The sequence below is a fragment of the Elaeis guineensis genome, chromosome 7 (assembly GCF_000442705.2).
Source record: "Elaeis guineensis isolate ETL-2024a chromosome 7, EG11, whole genome shotgun sequence".
NCBI classification, from domain to species: domain Eukaryota; kingdom Viridiplantae; phylum Streptophyta; class Magnoliopsida; order Arecales; family Arecaceae; genus Elaeis; species Elaeis guineensis.
In genome coordinates, this window is record NC_025999.2 from 99,124,538 (window position 1) to 99,136,524 (window position 11,987).

At 36.3% G+C, this 11,987-nt stretch overlaps 1 pseudogene; it reads left to right on the forward strand.

Annotated features, from left to right (window-relative positions):
- The first annotated feature begins 7,311 nt into the window (after positions 1-7,311).
- On the forward strand, positions 7,312-9,325 carry LOC140859381 (peptide-N4-(N-acetyl-beta-glucosaminyl)asparagine amidase A-like; annotated as a pseudogene).
- The last annotated feature ends 2,662 nt before the right edge of the window (positions 9,326-11,987 follow it).

Genomic DNA, 11,987 nt, shown 5'->3' on the forward strand with positions numbered 1-11,987 from the left:
AATATAAAATAAAATATTTCATAGAGCATATAATAAAATAAGTCATAAACCAATTATGCATACATAAAATCATATATATTTCACAATCATGAATCATTCTTATCGTATATTCATGTCAAGTTTCAAAATATTGCTTTCAGATATTCGTGCTAAGATCACTAGTATATCCGTGACAGGATCATGTTTCTTAATCGACAGAGTTCTTATTTTATATGCCAACTTTATACCCGTTGGCGGGGTCATATTTCATATGGATGCTAGCTTCGGATGTCGATCTTTCCGAAAAGATTCGTTCATAGCTATCTGAGAGTCTTTGAAATCTTTATATCTTTTTTTTAAACATATATATACATAAATATAAAAAATAATAAAATTTATGCTTCATAATCATATTATTTTCATAAAATATATTCATGAAATCAATGCTCATAATAAAACATACTTTTTCATATCACATATGTTGATCCTTATTTTATAAAAAATATATATGAATTCATCAACAACAGTTCTTTGCATCAAAAATATGATTATTTAAAAAAAAAAATAAAGAACGTAAGATCCACTTACCTCAATCATCCTAAATCTTTAGTCTTCCTTAAATGAATCAGATAATTCTATTTAAGATATTAAATCAGGATCAATTTTTTATTCCATATATTCAAAAAAATTAAAAATAATAGAAAGTGATTGACTGAATGACTAGTCAGATAAATCTCCCAGGCACTAAATCGATTCGGGGTCATAGGTCCCTTAGAAGAGGAAAAGATGACATGATACGAGATCTATAAGTCTTCTTAGAGAGAGAAAGAAGGAAAGAGAAAATTTTAGAGAGAGAAAGTGGAGAGAGTCTAGAGAGATTAGAAAGAGAAGAAAAGAGGGAGAGAAAGTCTATTTATTTTTTTTTTTATTTTTCTTTTTCTTTTTTTCTTTTATTTTTCTTTTCTTCTCTTTCTTTTTTTTCTTTTTTTTGTCCTTTTCTTCTTCTTCTTTCTTTTCTTTTCTTCTTTCTCTTCCCAGCCGAACAGAGGAGGGACAGAGGGGAGGAGGCTAGATGGCTCAAGCTCCGACGAAAGGTGGTGGCACGATCGGAGGTCCGACGATAGGTGAAGGTGGCGGTGGAGCCAAAGACGACCGGCGATTACATTCGATCGACAGAGATCTGAAAAAAGAGAAAATAGGAGACTCTTTTCTCAACAAAATCCAGCGACTTGGATCATCGGCAATCGTGCTTACAGGCATGGAAAAAAAGGGAGAGAAGAGAGGACGAGAGATCGCGGCTTACCTCGAGCTCCAGTGACCTCTTCGACAAGAAATCGAGGTGAGCACGGTGCGGCTTCCGCGAGCAATTTCTGACGATCCTCGTTGTTTCGCTTTGAGATTCTTTGGTGGAAAGAAGGGATAAGGGTTTCTCCCTTAAATAGAGTCGGAGGGAGGAGTTTGACTCCTCCCCGAGAGCATTTCCGACTCTGATTAGGAGCCAGTCGATAGGAAGAAGGAGACTCCCTGCGGGAGTCTTCTTCAATTTTTCTCTTTTCACTTTTTTTTTCGTTGGGCTTCTGAGATTTTGGGCCTGGTCCAAAGCCCAAATAGGCCGGATATTATATTCTCCCTCCCTTCAAATAATTTCATCTTCGAAATTAAGTTATGTTGTTTGAGATATCTAGGGTTCTTCTTGGTATTATCTGCAATAAAATAACCTACTAGCAAAAATTATTGGACTATGATCAGATTAGATTAAGATCTATAGTATCCTTTCATTATCAATAAAATCTTTTTTTATTTATAACTAATATATTCTATAATATCTTTTGACTTAAAAGATTAATATTTTTAATCAATTCAGACCACCGTACTTTTGCTGCGCACTCTGATCTCAACTTATCAAATTATCTAAGTCTAAAAATATCTTTGTATGTTAAATCAATCAAAGATAGATCCAACTTTCAGATTTCATATAAAACTTAAGGCAAAATTTTAAGTTGCCTTGTCATTACTATCTCTTAGGCATAGCACATCAAAATTAAATCTTCATCTACTTTCTATGTTTGAACTTATTACATAAGCTTCACCACTCCTTAAGAATCCAATATGTCTAGAATTAATTTCAGTTAACCTTCGATTTACCTTACAATCATTTAGACAACTTCCAAACTAATTTTTTTTTATAAAAAAATTAACATCAAAATCAGCAAAATTATCATATCCTTTATCCATATAAGTTTAGCATTTCAATGTCATCAAATATACCCAATATAACATATCAATACCTCCCACTTCATTTCAGAGTCAACACTTCTCGTACTCAGGTCAACCCTACTAATTGAAATCCAAGATATAAATCGTCAATTCTATTATAGAAATCATATGCCACTTATGCATAAATTTTATCATAATACCTATTGGTTTGAATTCAAATTATTGAATCCTTTCTTTTATATCTATCATGTTCCTCATGATCTTGGCCTCAAGTTCAAATATTACTAAAGTCACAATCTCGAATAATGATAATCTTAAGCTCAAATATCACTTAAGTCATATTCTTTAGTGATCATAATCTAAACTTTATATCAATCTATCACGTCCTTAATGATCATAATCTTAAGCTCTGATATCATCTATCATACTCCACTCTGTCACATCCTATTGATCATATATAAAATTTTGATATCACTTCATAATCTCAATGATTTTAAACCTAAGCTCTGATATTATTCTATCATATCCTAATCACTTATATCATAATCTTCAATGATCATAACCTAAGCTCTGATACCATTCTGTCACGTTTCAAATCCGGGACATAACACGGCCATGCTACAAAGAGATAGAGCCCATGATAACACGAAGCCAATCCATCATAATCATCTAAAATCCATCAAATAAAAAGATTCAATTTCTTTATTCATCAGATAATTAAACCAATATTAGTTCAGAGCATGTAAATTCAAAATCAAATATAAATTTATATTTCAAAATAATTATTTACTATAAGTTCGTGATCATCATATAACTAAACTTCATCTACAAAATTTTCAAGCTTGCATCGCAGATCTCCAAAGCCTGAATTTTCTTCATCAGTTCTAGCCCTATTTCTCTGTATAAGAAAAGAAAAATAAAAAGAATATGAGCTACACTAGCCTAGTAAATAGAACTTGTGCTCCTTTATCGGATCAAACATAAGTTTTTCATGATAATGCAATATTTAGAAAATAACAGATAATACAACATAAAGTATTTCATAGAGTATACAATAAAACAAGTTATAAACCAATTATGCATGCATAAAATCATGTATATTTCATAATCATAAATCATAAATCATTCTTGCCATGTATTCATGTCAAGTTTTGAAACATTGCTCTCAGATATTCATGCTAAGGTCACTATTATACCTGTGACAGGACCATATTTCTTAATCGACAGAGTTCTTATTTCATATGCCAACTTTATACCCGTTGGCGGAGCCATGTTTCGTGTGGATGCTAGCTCCGGATGTCGATCTTCTCGAAGAGATTCGTTCATAGCTATCTGAGAGCCTTTGAAATCTTTATATCTTTTTCTTAAAACATACATATACATAGATGGAAAAAACAATGAAATTCATGCTTCATAATCATATTATTTTCATAAAATACATTCATAAAATCAATACTCATAATAAAATATACTTTTTCATATCACATATGCTGATCCTTATTTTATGAAAAATATAATTTCATCAACAATAATTTTTTGCATGAAAAATATAATTATTTAAAAAAAATAAATAAATAACATAAAATCCACTTACTTCAATCATCCTAGATTTTTAGTCTTCCTTAAATGAATCAGATAACCATATTTAAAATATTAAATCAAGATCAATTTTTCATTTCATATATTCAAAAAAATTAAATAATAATAGAAAGTGATTGACTGAATGACCAGTCAGATAAATCTCCCAGGCACTAAATCGATTCGGGGTCATAGGTCCCTTAGAAGAGAAAAAGATGGCATGATACGAGATCTATAGGTCTTCTTAGAGAGAGAAAAGAGGAGAAAAAAAGTTTAGAGAGAGAAAGAAAGAGAGAGAAAATGAAGAGAGACTAAAGAGAGATTAGAGAAAGAAGAAAAAAAGGAGAGAGAGAAGAGAGAGAGTCTATTTATTATTCTTTTTTTTTTCTTCTTCTTTTTTTTTTCTTTTTTCTTTTTCTTTTTTTTCTTTTTTTTTTCTTTCTTTTTTTTTCCTTTTTCTTTTTCTTTTCTTTTCTTCTTCTTCCTTTTCTTTTCTTCTTTCTCTTCCCAGCCGAACAGAGGAGGGACTGAGGGGAGGGGGTTCGATAGCTCGGGCTCCGAGGAAGTGCGATGGCACGGTCGGAGGTCCGACGATAGGTGAAGGTGACGGTGGAGCCAAAAATGGCCGGCGATGAGGTTCGATCGACAGAGATCCAAAAATAATGAAAAATAGGAGATTTTTTTTTTGATAAAATCTGACGACTCCGGTCGTCGGCAATCATGCTCACAAACACGGGAAGGAAGGGAGAGAAGAGAGGAAGAGAGATCACGGCTTACCTCTCTGACTTAGATATCGGAGGGTCCTCACCGGACACAAATTCGGTCTGCGTGGATGTTGTTTTGCAGGTGTTCGTTCTCCATGACAGGTGATGGAGAGTTGGCCACAATATGACATATCCTAGTATCACATATTTTGGCATTTTGCCGGTAATTGAAAAGCTGCAACCATTTGGAAGGATTAGGTTGCACCTTCAGCTGTAACTAGTCTCATTATGTCTCTAGCATTCCTGCCTAATTTACGGTTTGCTACCAGAAATTCCAATGCAACATTTAGCAGAATGATTGCTCACATTTATGGCTTATATAATTTGCGTCTTAATAAGCTGGTTATGATGACAGTTGCGCATTTTTATCCAGAGCATGTCCATTTTTTTATCAAATTGAAAATGCAATCTATTTAAAATTGCTGAGAGCGGTTACCATTCTTTTTTATATTTACCCTTATCTCAAACCTTCTCTTTCCCTTCCACACAAGCCCATACTCCCTGATTGACCATCTCATGGTCCACTCGTGGACCCTTGCCTCATGCATGCACCAGCATCCATTTGGTGGCGCCACTAGGCTCTCTCTCACCTAGACATGAAACCAGATCAGATACAGATTGGAGATTGATATATTCCTATTCCTATTTATTTTATTTAAAAAATATAGATATGAATATTAGTCGATTATAAAAAATTTATATCTATATTTATTTTAGATAGATACGTATATGAATATAAATTTGATATGGAAAGTATAGATATAAATATAGATAGAAGTCAAATAATTAAACTTTATGACTACATAAATAATCAAAGATATCACTAGGTGAATGATAAATCAAATTAATAGCCTGCTAATGTAGTTATATTTTTTTTTTAAACTATATAAAATTATACAAAGTTATAGATAGAATCGGATATTTGGATATAGATCGGATAGTTATCTATCCATATCCATATCCATTTTTGTTAATAAATATGGATGCAAATATGAATATTAGTCATATATTCAAATTTTTATCTATATTCTAATAAATTTGGATAGGAAAATGAATCCAAACAGATATTATTTGATTCACTTTTAACCCCTTCTCCCACCTCATTGACTTTAATCATGGTATTTGAGAAAAAATATTGTAGCATGAGGAGATCATGCAATTCAAGAGGTTGGTACTATAAGGCGGCAAGGTTCAATCCCCATGTGACATCTAAAAATGGAATCGGTACTAATTATGGGCTTTGACGTAAATCTAGTTATTAGATGAACTAGATTGAGTAGAGCAATTCAATAATTACTAGCTATGTTATCTCTTATATTTAAACAACTTAAGATCAAATGAGGGTGCCTCTATCCATCACACATGTGCCTCAAGATTTGGATTGGTCCATTGAACCTAGTTCATGTAATAATTTCCCCGGCATAGTTTCTCATCGTATCAGCCCATCTTGAGTTGTGCTCGTGCCTTGTCCCACACTTTTCTACACATACTCCTCTATGCTAACATGCATGGCCATGAGACCCAACCCACAAAAGTAATCATCAATATAAACATATACGTGGTTTGGTTTGGATTGGTTTAGAATTTATCTTCAAATTGAACCAACTTGAATCTGTTTCTTAAACTGAAATTAAAACAGAACTAACTAGATGGAAAAACTGGTTCAAATCGATCTAAAAAATTTAATTTAGTTCAATTTGATTTATCAGATTGTGGACCAGTGATCTTCTATCAAATATGCAGCTGATCCAATAGGCTAAATGGGCTCTTATCTATTTTAAGTTCTAATCATATTAAATGAACAGTTTATGAGATGAGCTAATTATGTCGCTTATGAATAGATTACATAGACTAAATAAGATAGAATTACGATCTTCTTTGAGAAAATAGAGTTTATCATCTGTCTATCTATCTTATATATATATAGATATAGATAGATAGATAGATTCGATTTAAATTAGATTTTTTAAAATTTAAATCAAAATCAAATTAGTATTTTTTGATTTTTAAAATTTTTAAACTGAAATCAAATCAAATTTTTTTAAAAATCAAATTAGTATTTTTTGATTTTTAAAATTTTTAAACTGAAATCAAATCAATTTTTTTTTTAAAAAAATCTAATCTAAATCAAATCAAAATTAATGATTTAAATCGATTTTGCCATTTGATTCATTTGGTTGCACATCCTGTGCCAATGACGCGTCTGTTTCAAATGGAAGGGAAGGACGCGGGACAAGGGGGAAGAATGTTGAGAAGCGATAAGGTTGAAACATAAAACATAGGTTGGGAGCGGAATTTGATGCGGCAAGAATTTCCCATACACGAAACACCGCCTCGTAGTACCCGATATCGGCTGGTTGCATTACGTTCGTTGCCTGATATGTAGACAGCTGTAATCGCGAACAGAACAGCTCGAGCACCGACTGTCACAGCCAATGCCTGCACCCATCCATTTCTTCCTAGGTGAAATTGTTAGGTGGATTTATTATTTCATCTACAGTCTACGTGGATCCGTTCCACATAATAATTTCTCGCCACGTCGGAAGAATCCCCCCGATAGCGCCGTGCCGAAACTTGATTCGCAACATAATTACATTCCCCGTAAATTTGCCTTTTTCTCGGCGCCCAATCAAAAACTTTCCTTGGGCGCTCCAATTCTCTCAAACGTACCAACAAAATCCGGCCCTCTTCAACCAAAACAAGGCGGGGTGAAGCATATAAAGACCCAAACCAGAGAAAGAACTCGCCGTCTCCTCTCCCCTCTTAATCCTTCAATGGCTCCTCTCCCCTCCCCTTCCTCTCCTCTCTCCTCCTCCTCTTTCTGCTAACTCTTCCCACCTCCAATGCCACACTCCACAGAGCCAAACTCCTGACCTCAGAGTTATTCGCGGGCCCTCAACCCTCCTCCCCCACCGCCTACTTCGAGGTCGCCCGTCCCATCCCCCTCCCAAAGACCAAGCCCTGCTCCACCCTCGTCCTCCAGCACAACTTCGGCAACACCTACGCCAAGCCCCCCGTCACCGCCCTTTACAAGCCCCCTCCCACTGCCCCCTCCACCGGCCGCCCTCCGCCGTCGTCCTCGAGTGGTCCGCCGCCTGCCGCGGCCGCCAGTTCGACCGCATCTTCGGCGTCTGGCTCGGTGGCGTCGAGCTCCTCCGCAGCTGCACCGCCGAGCCCCGCCCCACCGGCATCGTCTGGACCGTCAAGAAGGACGTCACCCGCTACTCCTCCCTCTTCGCCCGACCCCACACCCTCGCCGTCTACCTCGGCAACGTCGTCGACCAGACCTACACCGGCGTCTACCACGTCAACGTATCCCTCCACTTTTTCTTCGACTCCTCCACCCACCGCCGCCCCCCCCGCCAGCCCTGTCCCCGATTTCGCCTCCCCTGCCGATCTGATCTTGCCGGTGTCTCGAAGCCTCCCGTCGAACGATGGATTGTGGTTTCTTGTCCAGAATTTCTCCGACATTCAGAAGAAGAAGCTCGCTGTCCCGGCCAACACCTACCGCGCCATTCTTGAAGTGTATGTCTCCTTCCACCAGAATGATGAGTTCTGGTATAGCAATCCTCCGAATGACTATATATTAGCGAACAATCTCACAAATTTGCCCGGGAACGGGCCCTTTAGAGAGGTCACTGCGAGACTAGATGGCGAGGTCGTGGGTGCTGTCTGGCCCTTTACTGTTATCTACACTGGGGGAGTCAATCCCCTGCTATGGAGACCCATTACGGGCATTGGCTCGTTCGATCTCCCGTCCTATGATATAGAGATTACGCCGTTTTTGGGGAAGATTTTGGACGGCAAGCCCCATGAATTCGGGTTCGGAGTAACCGATGCTTTGGATATTTGGTATATTGACGCAAATTTGCATCTTTGGTTGGATAGCAAGAGCTCGCGTACTGTCGGGAATCTCATCAAATACGAAGCTCCGGAGTTCATGTCATCTCTGGTTTCGAAATTTAAGGGTCTCGATGGGCGATTCAAGACCACTGCAAGTCGGCAAATATCTGTGACCGGGTGGGTGAAGTCCTCTTATGGGAAGATCACCACCCATTTCTTTCAGAGGTTTGATTATGAGAATCAGATGCAGTTTGCAGGTAATGGAAGTATTCAGGTGGTGAAGCAGACAATAGATTTTAATCATGGCACTTACACCAAGCATCCATCTTCCATTTTGCACTCGGAGCAAGTGCATCAGAACTTTCCTCTTTATATGTACACGGGGACTACTGACCAAGTCAATGACACCTACTCTTTGGTTTCCAATATCACGTTAGGATTCAATGAGAAAAAGTTCTCTGGAGAGCGGTTTGGATTCTCGTTCAGCTCTCTAAGGAACTTACAGAATGGTCAGGGAAATATGAAGGTGAAGGGAAATCTGGTGACTAATGGCTCTGGGAGTACTCAGCAAGTGTACAGATATGAGAGTACTGTTGGTTGCTACTTTAGGAATGTGAGCAGCAATAATTATACTATTCTGTATGATGAAACAGAGAAATCTTGTGCTAAGGCATCCCCATTAGGTGCTGGGCTTTTTCTTGCTGCTAGATGGCCACCTTTTCCAGCCAGGAGAACATCTCTGGCAACTGAAATATATAAATTGAAGAATGGTGATTAAATTGTTTCATTTTGCTGATTCTTCCAATGTTGAATAAGAGGAGTTCTCCTTGAGATTCATATGATAGATGGCTTTGGAGTTTATAATGGCTCCTGGGATCATGTATGCATGTAAGTTAGAAACACATATTTCATTATGGAATTTGATTTTTTCCTCAGTTGATTTCTGCTTTGAATGTTTATCATTTGACCCTTGATATATGCTTCAACTCATTGTTCATCTATGTGCTTTGGTTGTTAATGTCAAGTAATGATCTTGGATTGCAGATTTATTTTCTGGAAACATAATAGTCTACAGAACATATTGTAATTGTGCTTCAAACTCTGAGAAATTGCTTTAGTTCTCAGTGCATTCTGGGGTTAAATATTTAAATGACAAACTTGCAGACTATCTAGGCCCAGTTTATTCTATTGTTGCTTTTTCATATCTACTTGTACAAATCAAACGACATACGGTATTTTACAGGTCTGCTGGAAGTTCCACTTTGGTAGTACAGGCTGCTTTATTTTTTCTTTGATTTAATCTGCAGAAAAGCAATAGTTTAAGAAATTATATGATAGTTAAGTAATTAATACTGCTGAACTGCTGCAGGGAAGATGCCTTTTTAGTTGCTTGTGGTATTCAAACGACCAAATTTTGCAATTGGCATAAATTCTGTAAGAACTACCATTCAATATGTTGTTCAAGATCTTACCCAAAAAACCACACATATTGTATGAGAAAATATAAATATAAGATATACGCACAATGCGTATGATGCCATCCATGGTGCTCCCATCAAAGCATTCTTGCTAGATAATTTAGCATGGTTTCTATTCTTGCATGTTGTGTAATATTAAGTGATTGGCAGCTGAGAAATTTATTTTGTTCTGGAAAGTTCTAAGCTAAAGTCTGGGGTTCATTATGCTGGGCATGTTTAAAATACCATGTATACATTAAGAATAGAGAGTAGATAAGGTTCTTTCTGCTAATCTAGATCCAATTCTTGCCAAATACTTTTTCTTTGAGAAATTATTGCTGCCGTATTGATTATCTTGATATCCAAATATTCTCTCATTACTTGTATATCCTCCTTCCATCCTGATTCTATTGCAGCACAGATTCATGAGGTTAGAGTACTATAACAAGCAAAGTCTAATAATGTCCTAACAGGTGCACTACAATGTGGATTTTTAAATTAAAGTGTGGGGTCATTGATGAAGACCCTCTTGTTGGTGCTCCCTATCAATACAGTCATCATCATAGAGCTAAAAGCCTAGTAGGAAGACATGTTGGAGTAGACGTAGTAAGATCTGGATCCATGCCCATTGGGTACCATCCCTGGATGCCACCATACTTAGGCCTAAGTTTAACAAGGTGAATGGTGTTTTGCAGAGACGATCATGTGGACAAGTTCTTTGTATCATGTGCCACTAAAGACACAAGATAAACATGGTACTTTTGACTCCAATTGCTACACCACCATCAAACAAAAAGCTCTTGAAGTGCTGTAAATATTTCTGATCCTTTGACACTTTTTAATATAAATAAAACATTTCTTTTGAAATATATAGCTTGCTCCACAGAAAAGCTAGAAAAACTAGCATAAATGCAACTTATCCAAAATCTTTAATGTGCTGATAGAGGCCTAGCTTTCTCCACCTCTAGTGGCAAGAACTGGTACACACATATATGTATATATAGTCTTGTGAACTAAGTTCTTTGGTTTTAGCCAAATAAGATCTAACAATTAAATAATCACAGCTTTTATGGCTGAACCTACAAAATAGAATGGCATATAGAAGATCTTTATTATGATACAAATCTATAGTTTCTCAAAGTAGAATACTTTGGCAACCTAAAGATTGTTTGAAGTGATCCCACATTAAAGATATGGCCTCTCTGATTATTCTTTGGCCTTACTTATTTTCGGGCTTACTTGTGACTTTAACATGACATATCAATCTTAAGAATTTCGAAGTTTCATCGTAATTCATAATGAAGAAGTATCTGCTGTCTTCAGTCGTAGGGAAAATCCATCTGCTGTCTTCAACACAAGGGTTTTTTTTTTTTTGGCACATACAACACGAGGCTTCAATTTCATCTCTTTTCCACACCAGAGGTTTGATAATAGTTGGATGCTCCTTAAAACTTCATCCATGATAACTTATGCTCCGCAAGCATTAGAAAGGCAAAATGGAATTAAGGATACTATTGGCACTAAGTACGTAAGTAACCTATGAGCATAGGTGATTAGTCTAAATATTAACTATATATGCATGGCATCAATTCAATAGGAATGGTAAGTTTGACATTCTTAAATCAGTTCTTCTATTAGGCATTATTTATTGGGTTATGAAATGAGTTTCTAATGTCAGAGCACTGTTTAGGTGATATGTATAAGGTGGGACGTTAAGGCACAATCTGGTCAATTAATTTGAGTACCCAACAGGTGTCACAATGCCAACTGGGTTTCAGGAGGTGATTGGTTAAAAGAAAATATGATAATATTTCTTGTCTGAAAGAATATCTAATACATGCATTATATATATATATATATATATATATATATATATATATATAGAGAGAGAGAGAGAGAGAGAGAGAGAGAGAGAGAGGTCGCTAAAATGCACTTGAGGGTATTTGACTCCAAATGCTTCCCGATGAAAAATAAATAATAGACCTCTGAAACTGAAAACATACACTATTGACCAGTGATCTATAATGTGTAAAATGCCTAGAAACAAAAAAGTCATGCATTTTTAAAGGTCTTTTACCCATACATCGAATAGATGCAAGGTATTACTATATTTTAGTTTGATACACAGTCTACAAGTATCCATATTAGC